The sequence below is a fragment of the Cebus imitator genome, unplaced genomic scaffold, assembly GCF_001604975.1.
Source record: "Cebus imitator isolate Cc_AM_T3 unplaced genomic scaffold, Cebus_imitator-1.0 Scaffold144, whole genome shotgun sequence".
NCBI classification, from domain to species: domain Eukaryota; kingdom Metazoa; phylum Chordata; class Mammalia; order Primates; family Cebidae; genus Cebus; species Cebus imitator.
This window is the reverse complement of record NW_016107459.1, coordinates 3,986,861-4,002,617: the sequence shown is the minus strand read 5'-3', so window position 1 is coordinate 4,002,617 and position 15,757 is coordinate 3,986,861.

Here is a 15,757-nt window from a genome sequence, read left to right as displayed (position 1 = left end):
GGCATATTAAATCACCTTTGGTCTTCTAGAAATTGTGTGCAATATCTTAAAAATTCCTTTATCTAATTCAAGTTGCCATCTTCTGTTTGCGAATCACTGCAACTGCCTTGCAACTGACCTACTGTGTCCATTCTGGTCTCTTTCAATCCTCAATTGAAATAGCGTTTTTGAAATTCTAATCCAACTGTGGCACCTTACCACTTAAAACCTAGCTGTGACTTCCTATTTTTTTCTTGGAATAATGACAAAAGTTTCAACATGTTTTATTGAGCCCTCCACAGCCTATTCCCTACCACTTTGCAAACTGTCTTCCGACTGCTCTCATTTCCTTTTGGCTCCAAATAATGTTCCAGCTCCACCACATGGCTTTTGCACATCCTGTCCTCTCACTGAAATGCTCTTCCCTCCTCTCTTCATATAGTGGCCTCTCCTTTTGCTTGAGATCTTTCATGAAAAAGCAAGCTTCCTATGTTAATCTTTCTCTGACCATTCAGGTTAGGTAAAATCCCATTATAAGACACCATTACAAGCTAGATAAAACCCCATTATTAGCCCTCAAAACTTCATAATCTTTTCCTGCCCTCTCAGTTAGATAAAACCCCATTATAAGAGCTCATAACACTTCATACCATCTCTTTATAGCACTTAATACAACTGCAACCAAATATTATTTGTGCAACTATTTAATTAGGTTGTTTCTTTATTACATCCCTACTTATGTTCCATCATTCCACGTGGTTTATAGTAGCACGTTATAATCCTTCACATATATTTGATGAATGAAAGTGAGAGAATGTAACTGAAATTTGCATAACATTTGTCATCACTATCATTTTTCTAAAATTTTTTTAAATGGATACTTGGAAAGTAGAGTTACAACATTCTTCTCTGCCAATAAAGTTACTAGTAAAGAGTTAACTACAAAAATGAATAGCTCTTTAAATCAGGATGCTTTATAGCAAACTATGGTCCTCAATTGCCATTGTGCCCCAAACAAAGATTATGAAAAGTAGGACTCAAATACTATTGAACTGTCTATATTGCCTAAACTTTGATTTGTTTGATTTTGATTGGTTGAGTTTGAGAGAGTTTTTGTTTTGGAGAACAGTTCAGTTTTAACATTCTCTTGACCATCATTTTAATATATCCCATGGTTCTCAAGTCTTAAACGTTGGTATGCAGTCATCCATTGAGTGTTGAATGATCTCACTTTAACTAGACCAGTGAGGTATATAAATTCACTTGACGTGAGGACTTGACATGAATTTTATTCTGAGACCAAATAAGTCAATTGAAAACGGTGATCAAAACGTGCTCATGCTCAAGGTTTTAGATGATCTCCAAATTAAGAGGTTGACCAAAAGGGACGAATTGTTAAACTAAACTAAATTTGGACTGAGGAAGCCTCTGTACTCAAGTACTTATGTAACAAACTTCATCCTAACTTAGTACATAAACTAACTGAAAGCTAACTTTAGGATTATACTTTTGTAACAAACTGACTGAGGTTCAGTCAGTTGCAGCAGCTGGGCTTCAGTCAATCACAGGTGGCCAACTGATTTAAATATGGCAAAGCATAGAGCCATAACTACCTAGGCTGTCTCTGTACCTCACTTCCATTTTTTGTCCATGAATACTGTCTGACCACATTGCAGGCCAGGGTGCTTAGAGTCTGTTATTGTTCCAAGTGTTGCCTGATTCTCAAATCATTCTTTGTTCAACTACATTCTGTTGAGTTTAACCCATGTAAGGATTTCCCTTTTAACAGGTGAGTAATTTCCTATTTTAGTAAATTAGATATAGATGTTTGAAAAGCTGGATTGTCAAAGTGATAATTTAATTATGTACCTATTAAACATCTATCATAGGCAAGAAAAAGTGATAGGCATTGTGAGGATAACAAAATCAATAAGAAGGCACCTCTGTTCTTTGGAAAGATAGGATCCTGTTAGGATCCAATTTTATAAGCTGAGTTGCATCCCTTCCTCTCCCTCAAACCTCTATTTGAATTTCTAACCTCTGACACCTGAGAATGTGACTATATTTAGAGATAGGACCTTTGCAGTGGTAAATAAGATAAAATGAGGTCATATGGGTGGGCCCTAATCCAATATGACTGGTGACTTCATAGGAAAAGATTAGGATACAGATACAAACAAAGGGAAGATTATGTAAAAACACAAGAAGAAGGCTGTCATCTACAAGTCCTGGAGAGAGACCTGGAATAGATAGAGGCCTGGAACAGGTATATCCTCACAGCTCTCAGAGGAAACTGACCTGGCTGACACCTGATCATGTACTTCCCAGCCTCCAGACTGTGAGGAAATGCATTTCTGTTGTTTAAGCCACCTAATATGTGGTACTTTGTTATGGCAGCTCTAAAAGACTAATGCACATACCATGTCTAGGATTTATACTCAGCTCTGTCTGATCCAAAGCTTTTACTAAATGCTATGTTCTGTTGTCTTCTTTGCACATTTATCACAATAACTGAACAGCTACTTATACTATACTACAAACTAATAACCCTAAAGAGGATAGGCAAAGCTGTGGAGCAATTTGAGCAATACTGATGTCAACTGTTTTTTTTTGCTGTTTTTACCCTTGCCTGATTGTCAAAGTGTCTTACTAGGAAATAGCATAGGAAAAGCAGTTGCTATAACTTAAGATATATGCTTTCTTGTGTAATTAGAGGTGCTTAAAACTCACAAAAGAGTGTGTAATCTCCAATTTCACTTATATCTTTCAAATTTTTGGTGAGTAGACAAATGCTTCCATAAGTGTTTATAATATCATATATTCTTATTTGTACACATTATAAAAATTTGGCTAGAAATAGCCAAGATTAAAAATACTCGGTTGGCTTCATTCTGATAAAAGTAATCACTACTCAAAGAAAGAATTTACAGTACTGAAAGAGAAAATTATAGTTAGGATTATTATTTCTTTTTTTTAAAACCCATTAAAATCTTCCATGTAATATACAATGCATAGTACCATTTCAGGAGGCTTTCTGTGAATGGAAAATATTACTAATCAGTGCACAGAATATCAAATTAAAAATGCTAAATCCTCAGTCTGTGATATCTTAGTGTGACTGATGCTAATCCTGCAGGCTGCATTACCTCTCACTTATGTTAAAAAAAAGTCATCACCTTGAAAATCACTTTTTAAAACTTTACAACACATAGAGGGGGCATCAGGGGATGGACTGCCACCTTTCAAGGGCTCCCCAGAAGATGTTGTCTACCAATTACATTCTAGCCAACAGCACTGTGGAACAGCAGACAATAAGATGCAGAGTAGTTCATCTCTGTCAACAGACACCACCACTCAGCAAATCCTGGTGAAGTTGTCATTTTATGGTTAACGTTTCCCAAAAGAGCTGCAGTTTAACATTTTCTGAAACCAAGCCCACTGTCTATCTATTTCAATATATAACATTTTCAACTGAGTATCTAACCAATAAAACCTAAACCAACTGGCATTGTGTTAGAAGCCATATATCAGAAGCATAACTAACTATGTTCTCATTCTGAAAATGAGCAAATGAAAATACATGACTACAGGGTTGGCTAGATAAGTAAATACCATAGAGTCTGAAACTATTACTGTCCTATTCACGCCTGCAATTAAATTTTGAGAGTTTATGTACCAGAAACCTTGAAAAGCCTCCTAATGATTGACCCCTGGTAACTAGGTCTTTTGAACTGAATGTACTGTTGTACCATGGCTGGCCCCAAATAAGACCCAAGGTCTTCATGGTTTACTTGGAGGGTGAAACTGATAAATCACTTGTCCTGATTCCTGTAAGATCCTCCTTTCATGTTCTGCAGTGAATTTAATGTGGTACATTTTCATTAGGGGAAAGCACAGAGCTCCAGGCAGCATACTGAGATGCTGTAAAAACTTCAGTTCGCACACATATTAGAGCATATATTGAGAGAACACAGCCAGTACAAATATCTTTTCTTATAAATCAAAAGATTAGAAACTGCATAAGCTACGTTAATTTTTTACCTTTAGAAAACTATGTAGTATAAATGTAAACTATATGTGTAACCAAAGGGGATGTGAAATTAAGCAGCAGAAACAATGTAAAAGTTACTGCTTTTATAAATTTAGACAAATTTTCTGAGTTAATCCCCAAAAGCATTGTATTTATTTTAAAAATACTTTCCTTGTGAGACCTTCCTCTCCACCAGTTGTACAGTGTGAATGCACAGGTGTTTCTGTCCGTACAGTTTACCCTTTTGGCAGCTGCTTGAACTGTTCTGAGGACTTTATAAGAACGTTTAGAAAGGCATGAAAAATCTTGATTGCTAGGCATAAAAAAGAAAGCATCTATAATGTGGGAAAAGGTTATGAATTTTTATTACCCACTTATCTGAGCTCTACTTTTTAAACATATATAGAGTCAACATGGCTCAGTAGAAGAAGCACAAGAGCAGGAGGCATCAGGGTTACGTGTTTCTCTGCCAGCTCTTACACAAGCCAGCTTTCTGCTCTTACACCAGCATACAGCACCTCAGAATTGGCTTTAATGATCTTTCATATTCTGTCTAGATATAACACTTTATGATTCCATTTTGCAGGTTTTCCCGCAGCATATTATATATCTATCTTGTATCCAATTTTTAAGGAAATGCTTATTAGGTAGAACAAACTTTGTTTTATTTTTACTTAGCAGTGCCAATTTTCAAAATCTACTGATGTGAGGGGTAATTTGGAAATGTGTGGGTAAAAAAAGAGACTTGACTGCTGACAAAAATATTTCCAAAATTGTATAATATTGTGTGATATAAAAGTGCCAAATTGAGACAATTTTTTAAACATAACAAGTTGATGCTTACTGGGTAGAACAACTGTTTATAAATTTAATGAGCTTATCATGGAGCAAAGAGGAAAGATTTACACAGTATATACAGAGAGATCAGAGACTGAATATATTAATTTAAAGAATGATGGCACATTAAGAAAAAAACATATTATAGAGCTTATTGGTTTATCTGCTTGAAAATAAATCTCTTATTTTCTCTTGCTCTTTTCTGAAGACTTAGTGTGATGTGATTTGTGTACTTTCATAGGATACAAGGAGTAGAATATTTTATATTTTATCTATAGTACTTGCTACATTAAACATTCTAATTCTCCTATCTCTACTTATCAAACTCTTAAAAAAGAGACAAACAACAATAAAAATTGTTAAAATAACTGAAGAAACAGGATGCACATGCACTAGAATCTAGGAAGTTATTTTTATTTTATTTATTATGTTTTTCTTTTGTTTCCTTGCTTAATTATATTTTTTGAGGTATGCATTCAAATAATCACCTTCAGATTTTTATATAATTTGTTGGTATGTTAGAAAAGTGAAGCAAAAGTACTGAGGTAGCCAGTAGAGAAAAATGCTAGACCTCTGAATATGAGCAAAAAGGGAAATGCTCTTAATACTACCAGTTGCTTGCACTCTGCAGTGGGAGAATGTCAGAACAGCCAGTTTGTGAGCCCCAAGCTGAAGTGACTGTGGTTCTTCTGCACAGAACATTCTCTCTGCCCTTTTTCCTATGAAAGCACTTCCTATGTAGTCTTTTCAGAGTCTTTGCTTTTATTTTTACTGGATGCATTCATACTGTTCACCTAGAAATTGAAATTATTCTTCAGTAATACATGGCTAAGAGAGGTCATCCTTTTATCTATCTTTGCACATCCTAAAATAAAGTCATTGTTAAAGAAATAAAAGAAAGAGACATTTATTGGACTTACTAATTCAGTAATCATTTACTGAATGACTAACATAAAGTAGACACTCTGTTAGGCTTTAGAGATATGTCATATTCAATAAAACTGTGAACGTAATTTTTGGACATTGAGCCACAGAATTGGAAGATACTTTGCAGATACACTATTAAAGCCCCATGGGTGAATCTTATTTCTTTTTGTGCTGTTCTTAGTTAATTGTGTTTATAAAATAGTTACTGTATGCCAGCATCTTTACATATGTTCCCTATTCAAGGCATGTATTCTTAGTTCAATTTTTAAAGAAGTTACAAATCCATAATACTAAACAATTTTCCAAAAATCAAACTGTGGCTGACAGATTCAACTCTCTCTGAATGTTTAACACACATAGTATTTTAGATAGAGGCTGTATTCAAATTCAGAGGCAGTGATCAGAGGCAAGTATCCATGCTCTTATTTAATCCCTTTATGTCAAAGTGATCAGAACCTGTGTTATCTTTCTCACTAACAGAATATGGCAAATGTGGTAAGATATAAGAAATGTGCTTATATTACATTATATAAGACTTTCTCTTGCTGTTGGATTTCTGCTACTGACTCACCTTTCTGGCTTGCTCAAATAAGTAGCCATGTTGGAGAAGCCCATGTGACAAAGAACTGTGTGAAGAATCTAGGATTGGCATCTGCCTAATAGACATTAAAAAAAAAAAAAACAAAGATCTTAGTCCTGAAAAGAAATTCTTTCCTTTTGATATGACCTTCCCATAGTTTAGTTTCTGTCAGTAAACTGAAGGATCTTGGAAGTGGACCCTTCCTCATTTGAGTCTTCAAATGACAACTCAATGAGGGTCAACACCTTGATTTGATAATACCTTGTGAAAACATAAGGAGAGGATCTAGCTAAGCTGTGCTGACAACTCCTGATCCACATATTCTGTGAAATAATAGATGTGCATTTTTTATGTTGGTAAATTGTAGTTATTCATCACATAGCAATGTGTAAGTAACACACATAGTATTTTAGATAGAGGCTGAATTCAAATCCAAATTTGCCTGGAACTTAAACTTATTCTCTTTCTGTGATACCAATTCATAAATTTAAGTCCCAGAATCCTTTCCATAATAATCGTCTAGAGGTCTTATACGTATATTGGTTTTTGGGCTCATAGCTGTCCTATAAAACAGAATCTATAGGATAAAGACTGAGGATCTACATTTTTCACAAGCTTCTAAAATGATTATTTTATATAATTAAATATTAAAGTTGAGAAAATTTCAGCATACCTTATGAAGCTGGAGTTGTCTATTTCAATTACTTGGAATGGGTATAGGTCAGAACATCCTTTTATCCTTTAAGAAAAGTTGTTTTTGGAAGGCTGACCATTCCAAGGTTTTTTACTGCAACAACATAATCAACAAATAATAAAGACAGAATCATGTGCTTTCCATTTAATTTTTATATTTTCAGTTGCATTATTATGAAGAAGTAAATACAACATACTACTATTGTTAGGGCTCCAATCAAAATAGATATAAACAAAATGAGACATTTGAGACTTCCGTAAATTAATAATTTGTGAGCAAACCATGACAGCTTAAGAAATATTTTTGTTTTAAACTTTAGTAATTCTCTATTTTGAAAAGTCTCAAAGTACACTTTGAGACTTTAATTATTATCATCAGGAGACAATAATAATAATTAAGAATAATGGGCATCACACCAAAAAAATGTCCAAATATTTGCCAACCCAAAATATCCCAGACCTGCATTGAAAATTGGTGATTACCAGGAAACTGAGTAAGTTATTTCACTTTTAAGAGGTGGCTACATAAATTCCAAGTATAGATTTAGTCCCAATGTCACTTTTTCCTAAAACTCAATTTAATGTGTCTGATGGACAAAAACTACATGGCCAGTGTTGATTTCCACTGTATGTACCTACTGGCTAGCACAGTGATTGAACCACAGAGGGCAATCAATACATATTTTCCAATGGTTGGCTAAGTACAAAGCAGACAAATCTACCAGTCTTTATCTTTTTTCAAGACTTAATAGTTCAGGACAGAACTTCTGAACCTGATTACAGATATATCAATACATAGATCCCTTCAATGCTGCCTTGGAGAGCCTACCATGGCTCCAGCACCCAACTTGGTTACTTTGAGACATAAGTACCATTATTTATTTCACTCATTATGCCTGTTACTACTTTCTATGTCCATTGTGACCTTAAAGAGTCAGAGAGTTCTGCATTAGGGTTTTATGACATAAAGGAAGCAAAACCCAGCAAACCTTTACTGAACAGGTATTACAATTTATGAGAGATACAGAGTCTTACTGTTTTAATTTTGCTTGTGAACTTGACTCCTAAATGTGGAAGACAAGTTTCCCAAGAACATTACCAGAAAACTGTTTGCAAATCCAAGCATATAAAAAAGGCCCACATCTTGTGATCTGCCAGTGTTACTTTAAATATTAAAGACTTCAGATATTAAGAAAATAATATCATAACATGGTAGTCTGAAAAAAAAATCTTTTTTCTTCTTTTACAAAAATCTAAACTTATCCTAAGAGAGTAAAGATTCTTGTCTATGCAGATGGAGAACCTGTTCTTTGAATCCTTCTCTGATGCTCATTCTTTAATATATATCTCAAGTTTTAAGCAATATAAATCTCAATGGCTGTTGGAAATTAAGGAGCAATCTGATAGGACTGTTCTAGTACTTAGGAAACAAAGAAAGACATGTTCTGCACTACCAACAAATTCATAAGACAGAACAAAAGAAATGCACATAGAAGAATAGACAACTATAAGTGAAAAGGACTTTGGAATTCCCATAGCTCCTCTGTGAAATCTCCTGCGTGAATGTCAAATGTACCTCCTATGTTTATGTATGTGTATCATGTAGATCTTGGGTCTCTCTCTTTCTCTCAGCACACACACACACACATACACAGACACATACAGACACACACACACACACACACACACACACACACACACACACACACCCAGCTATCCTGTGGTGGGACAATTACTGTCTATTTACGTGTTAATAGGAATACAGGGAAATATTATACTTCCTGGTTGCTCTTGAAGTTAGACCTAACCAAGTGTCTTGCTTGAGTGAGAGCAAATATAATGTGTAATTTTTCTAGGTGGAAGGGTTTAATTGCCAGGGCTCAGGTCTCCAGAAGTTTCTTTTCTAGCGTCAACAACAGTAGCACAAATCAATGAGAAGTTAGTCTTAGATCAAAGCAGCCTGGAATACTGAGCCACCACATGGAGAAAAGTTGACCTAAAGAGACTAAGGGTACAGAATATGCAAAGAGTGATGAATATGATAGACAAGAAATAATTTTTTGTGTGTTTGTCATATAAGTGCTCATTTTTTGTTACTACAAAACAATCTGGCCCATTCTCACTGAGATATCTTTTAAGGATAGATATTAATCCTTAACATAATTGATTCAACATAGAAGTATGTAGCAAAACTATCTCTTAATTTTCAATGCTAATTTCATCTCCAAATGAAAAAAGATAAAATTTTATTTAGAGAAGTTCAGGTATTTTTATTTCATTGTTAGTATCATCTCCTGGCTCCATCTCTGTGAATTTTCAATTTATTTCTTCTTAGGCACATTTAGAATAAGATAATTGAACATTTTAATTTTGTATTTTGTCTCATTAGCTATAAAACCCATTTCTTAGTCCCAACAAAAGAATGCTGTATATTTAATGGTAATATGGGCAAAATATTCATTTGTTTAAATTGTGTGTATAAATTGGATAGAATTAGATAAATTCTGCAGGCTAACTTCCCCCACCTCACTTGAAAGGCCATCATTTAAATTCAAATTCAGGAATTGCAAAGAGTTCCTATGAGCTACTATACAAGACAACCATTCCTAAGATAGTCATCAGATTCTCCAATGGCAAGATAAAAGAAAATATATTAAAGGCAGCTAGAAAGAAGGGGCAGCTCCCTAGAAAGGAAACTCTTACAGGTTAACAATGGACCTTTCTGCAGAAAACCTATAAGCCAGAAGAGATTGGGGGCCTATGTTCAGCATTCTTAAAAAAACAACAAAAATTAAATTCCAACAAAGAATTTCATATCCAGCATTGGAATGTTTATCTGTGACATGATAAAGGGGTGGTAAATAGGGATAAAAAGAATAAAATAAATAAATTGGATGGGAGATAAGAGTTACAAACTCAAGGAATGAGTTTGTAATGTGAACTGAAGATTCTGCTGGACTCAACCTTTAACTCATAGGTGTTCATGTCTTCTAAAGATGTTCCCATGCCCTCTAAAGCAGTATATGTTGTTTTGGTAAGCCTACCTAGTCCTAATTAGGAAGAAAGAAACCAAAATTAGTATTGGAATGGGACTGGTCCTGAGATAGCCCATAGTGGGCTTGGAGAGTACAAGAAAGATCACGAAGAGCTTCCCATACACAGGAGAACAAGCATTAAAGGAACTAGGTATATTGGACAGATTTTTATTGCTGATGGGACTAAAAGGATGGAATAAAGACAGCAGAAGCCAGAAATATATTATGGCTACTTGATTTTTATCTTGTGTTACTGACTGCATATATTTATAAAATTCTTACTGTAATTAAAGGCAATGATTCTCAAACCTCATTGTTTACAGTATAAAAATATAAGGACACATGAAATTTTTATGTGTATAAAAAATCAAATTCTGGAGCAGTTGAATAAAGATTATGAGTAGTAAAAAGTAAAAGAAGATTTTCTTAGAAATAGCATCTCTAAAATATGAAAAAAATGTGGAGGATAAATGGAAAAACAAATGTAAAATTAAATTAGACATTGATATTTCCTATAATCTATATAAAATTTTTCATTCACAATATTAAGAAGATGTGATTAAATTATGGTTTTTATATTTTAAATATTATCTTAAAAATAGATGGCACCTAACTTCATTGGCAATGTGTATCAAATGCTAACATGCTTCAAAACATCTATCCAGTTTCAAATTATCTATTTAATTATTAAGCCATAGCAAAATATATCAATAGAGAATACAATTTCAATATAGTAAAATATGTTTCAATATAGTAAAATACAATTTCAATATAGTAAAATATGTTCAATAGAGTAAAATATTAAATAAAATCTAGTTTGGGTTTTTCTTTTAATAAATACTGATACTGCTATTATTTATTTATTTTTAGTTTTTGTATTGGCTTCTGGTAAGAAATTCACCTTAAGTATATTTTGTAAATGCTGAAAAATCTTTCCTTTAGAAAAAAGAAAGCAAAGTAGAAAAAAGTTGGAAAAGAAAAAATGGAAAAAAGTTGAATTATTTCTGCACCGAATCTAGGAAATTTCCATTACTATTTTTTTCTGAAGTTTTGAAATTAAAAAATATTTATGAGATTGTATTAGTAATATAAATCATGTTTAAAGTAACACAAGGTGTAAGTGAATTTGAATTTGCTTATATCATTTAGGACTGGAAAAATTACTTATGTTAAAAGAAATATTCTATCCATTCTTTCAAATTCAATTTTCTCACAGAAAATATTCACTTGCTCACAAATTCTGAGGTCTATATTATCTTCTTAATCTTAGTAAAATACAAATAAATCACATTCATTGCACTTAAGCACTTACTGCATACCAGGCACTATTCTAAGCAGTTGGTACATATTAAATCATTCAATTTTCAGCACAACATTATGAGATACTTAATATTAGGAAGAAATTGAGGCACAGAGAGCTGAAGGCTCTTTGCCTAAGGACATAGAGTGAGCTAATGACTGAACTGAGTTTCAAACATGTGATCCGGCTCCAGAATCCTTATTCTTAACTACTTGCCATCTTTCTTCTCAAGTGTGACAGTTACAGACAGCTCGTGCTCTCTGACGGGAGGGAACCTTGTCTAGATCATCTCATATTATTCCGTTATATTTACTCAACTTCGCTGCCAATCTGCTCCTTAAATCTATATGATAATTCCTGTTCCTGTGGTCATTTATGTTGTCTTTTCTAATCTAATGCTTGTCTTTTTGTCAAATAGCCAGATAAAAGGTCATTTTCTCTGTGACTTTCCTGGTCTTACCAAAGTGGATTTTGTCTTCCCTCCTTTATGCATCTGTAGTCACCTAACACTTAGCTTACACTCTCATATATTTTTCCCCACATATTATTTTTTGCCTTATCTTACGGTTGTATGTGTACATTCTTATAACCCTAAATAATCTTACAGTGTTTCTACATAAGATCTTTTCTTTTTTATTTGTAATAACTGCATCTAGTCTTATCATCAAAAGCATATCTCTTGAATGAATATATAAATAGATGAGTGATTTAAATGGAAGACCAAAAGTGTTAAAGCAAATCAATATCAGGGTATTAATTCAAGAGTTTACTTTTGGGCATTATCATTCTTTTTCAGACTGCTGGGACTATATTGCAAATAAATTTGAGTGACTGTTAAGAACTCACTCATGAAGTTTACAATGTACTTTTTACATTGTTTCATACTGTAAGATTCGGAGTCAAAAACATATAAAAATAAGATAGAATGCCCTAATACTTCAAAGAATATATAAAACAGGTATAAATTACAAGCTATGATTTTTCAGTGTTTGGATAGAACATTCCAAAATTGATGTTCTGAATATATTCTGGAATACTTAATAATAGAAGCTCTGTGCTTTTCTCTATAATTACAATATTTAATAGCGCACTTCCATGGAAGATAGTTAATATATTCTAGCTGAATAAAAGAATATATAAATTAGTGAATATTTTAGTGAATAATAAGAGAACTTTAAGAAATAACCAGAGAATATAAATGTGCTTAAACTTTGAGCTTAGAAAAAACTCCTTTTTGGTTAGAGAGCTGAGAAAGTTTATAGTCACTAAAATAATTTTAGACTCTTCCTCTTGGTACAAATCATTGTAATTAATAGAAACTGGGACAGCATTTATTACCAAAAACAATACATAAACAGGCAGATAAATGTACTAACAAGGATTTGATATATTTGCCTTATAATTTTTACTTCTAGTATTTTAGGGCATTCACATTCACCTTGATTACAGATAAGTGTTATAGCTAGAATTCCACAGAAAATAACAACATAGAAATACAATTCCAAGACAAATCAAAAGCTTATGGTAAAAAAATCAAAATTTCTATAAGAAAACAAACATAATAGCCAGCAGAAAACACAGCCAACAGAATCAACAGTAAATATATGTAAAATAGGAGAGTTATTGAGCACAAAATAAATGTAAAATGTGTATTTTAACACATTTAAAGAGTTAAGATCAAGCAGATTTGAAAAGGAGAAAAATTGTACACCTAAAAATTGAAAATAAGAGCAATTAAAAGTAAAGCAGTGAATTTATATGACAGCAGTGTAGATGCAGCTGAAGAGAGAATTTGTAAACTGAAAAACCGATTGCCAAAAATATATGGATGATGCAGTCCAGAAAAGCAAAGAAATAAAACATATTTTTAAAGGGAATAAGAGAACTGGAGGCTTAAAAGAAGCTATGTTTTAGTTTGGGTTCCCTTGAAAGTAGAATATAAAACAATAACTAAGCTTTAGTTTATTTACCTTGATGATGATAATAGGGAATGATAGTGCAAAAGTTCTGACTTATTATTAAATTATTGTAGGCAACAGGCACTTAATCTCACTGTGTATCCCTTAAGGGATCATGTAAGAAGTGCTTCAGAACTGAACCTCAAAAATCAAAAGAGGCTGGGTAAGTTATTAATAGATCCTCAACTTCTTTAGTCGAGGTATGTTCCTGGAAGTTTCAGTTTTCCCTGTAGTTATAGGCTGTGGCTGTGGATAAACTGGGCAGTCTTCCATAGCTTAGGAAGAAAGCAGAGAGATGCTGTTATTATGTGTACTCTTCAGACACTGGTAATGTGCAAGCAACTGACAACCACAGTTCAGCTGACATCAGATTAGCCAAAGGGATGTAGTGCAGGACTCCAAAAATGTCTGCTTCAGTATCTACTACAAAAGTAATGAGTTAGAAAAGAAGAGGAGAGAATACATGTAATCAGCATTTTAGATATAATAAATAGAAAGCACCAGGTAGAAAGAAAAGAATTGAAAAGCAGGTAGAAAAGAAGGGTAGAATACCTTTTTAGGAGCAGTTGCAAAACTCTAAGATGGCCAGACACAGTGGCTCACACCTGGTAATCCCAGCACTTTGAGAGGCTGAGGCAGGTGGGTCACTTAAGGTCAGGAATTTGAGACCAGGTCAATATTGTGAAACTCTGTTTCTACTAAAAATACACAAGAATAGCAAGGCCTGGTGGTATGCACCTCTAATCCCAGCTACTCAGGAGGCTAAGGCACGAGAATCACTCGAATCTGCAAAGTAGAGACTGCAGCAAGCTGAGTTCATGCCATTGCACTCCAGATGACAGAGCAAGTGCAGTCCTGATGAGAGTGAGACTCCATTTCAAAAAAAAAGAAAAAGAAAACCTCTAATGTGACTTATCAGGCAAGAATTGAAACTGAATGACAGAGAAACATTATATTTAACATGCTAAAAAATATCTATTAAACTAGAATATACAACCAGCTAAAAATAAATTTTAAAATTGTGAGCAAAATAAAACCATATTTTGTTAAAAACTGAGGGAGTTTCCACCAACAGAACAATCTTACTGAAGTAAAGTCTAAAAATACCTAAGTTATAAGATTAAATATCAAGGTAAAAATGATAAACATAAATAAAAAGTGGTGAATGTGTAGATCTAAGTTAATATTTATTGCATACAAAAATAGTATGTTATGGCTTAAAAAGAGAACTAAAAATACATAAACATGTTTCTTAGTATGTTATGTAAATCAAAAAGAAATATTTGGAATTAGAGTGTAGTTTTTCAGAATATTTGTTAACTTTAGATCTTATAAATGATATATAGTAAAATAACATATATAACCACCTAAAATAATAGAGTATATAGTTTTCAATATAGGCAAAATATAAAATTGAATACAAGACAATTGCAAATAAATACAGGAAAAAAACCCACACAAAATAAAAAATATGACAAGTACCATGGACTAAATGTGTCTTTAAAAATTTATGTGTTGAAACTTAATGGCCAACGTTTGAGTATTAAGTGGTGGGGTCTTTGGGAAGTGATTGAGCCATTACAGTAGAGCCCTCAAGGGTAAGATTAAGGCTCTTATAAAAAAGTTTGTGGGAGTGGGTTTGCTCCTTTGTGCTTTTCTGCCATGTAAATACATAGCAAGAAGGCCCTCATAATACAGCAAACTAGCCAGTGCCTTGATTTTGAACTTCACAGGTTCCAGAATTATGAGAAAATAAAAAATGTCAGTTATTTATAAATGATTTAGACTCTGGTATTTAGTTGCAGCAGTACAAATGGACTAAGGCAGCAAGAAAAATAGAAAGCATAAAACAATTGTAGAAATAATTCAAATACATCAACAAGTATAACAAATTGGTTAAATAATCCACTTTACACTCTACAATAAGTTAGTTAAATAGTCCACTTTACACTCAAAGAGCATAAAAACACATTTTAAAAATTCAGCTGTATGTTTGTTCATAGCCTAAACCTTAAGAAAGTGTGTGTTTCTTTGCCTCTGCCATTTCTTGAGAAGAACATTCTTTGGGTACCAATGGTTTCAGGGCCTGAGAGATATATGAAATAACCTAAATTGAAGCTGCAGTTTGTAGCCAAGCCCAGTCAGTAGAATTCCCAGCAGATGCCTAAGTTATAAATAAATGCTAAATGTTGAATGCCATTAAGTTTTCATGTTTTTTTGTTACACAGCATTATTTTAGCAAAGGCTAAAATGATGCTCTTTAAAAGTGAAAGGTAAACTATAATCAGAAAAGCTGAAATTCAAAATATAGAAAAATTACAAGCATAATACTAATAAAAGGAACCAAGGTGTATTATCAGACAAAATAAAGGATGACTAGAGATAAAACTGTCATTATATAATTTTTTTTTTTTTTTT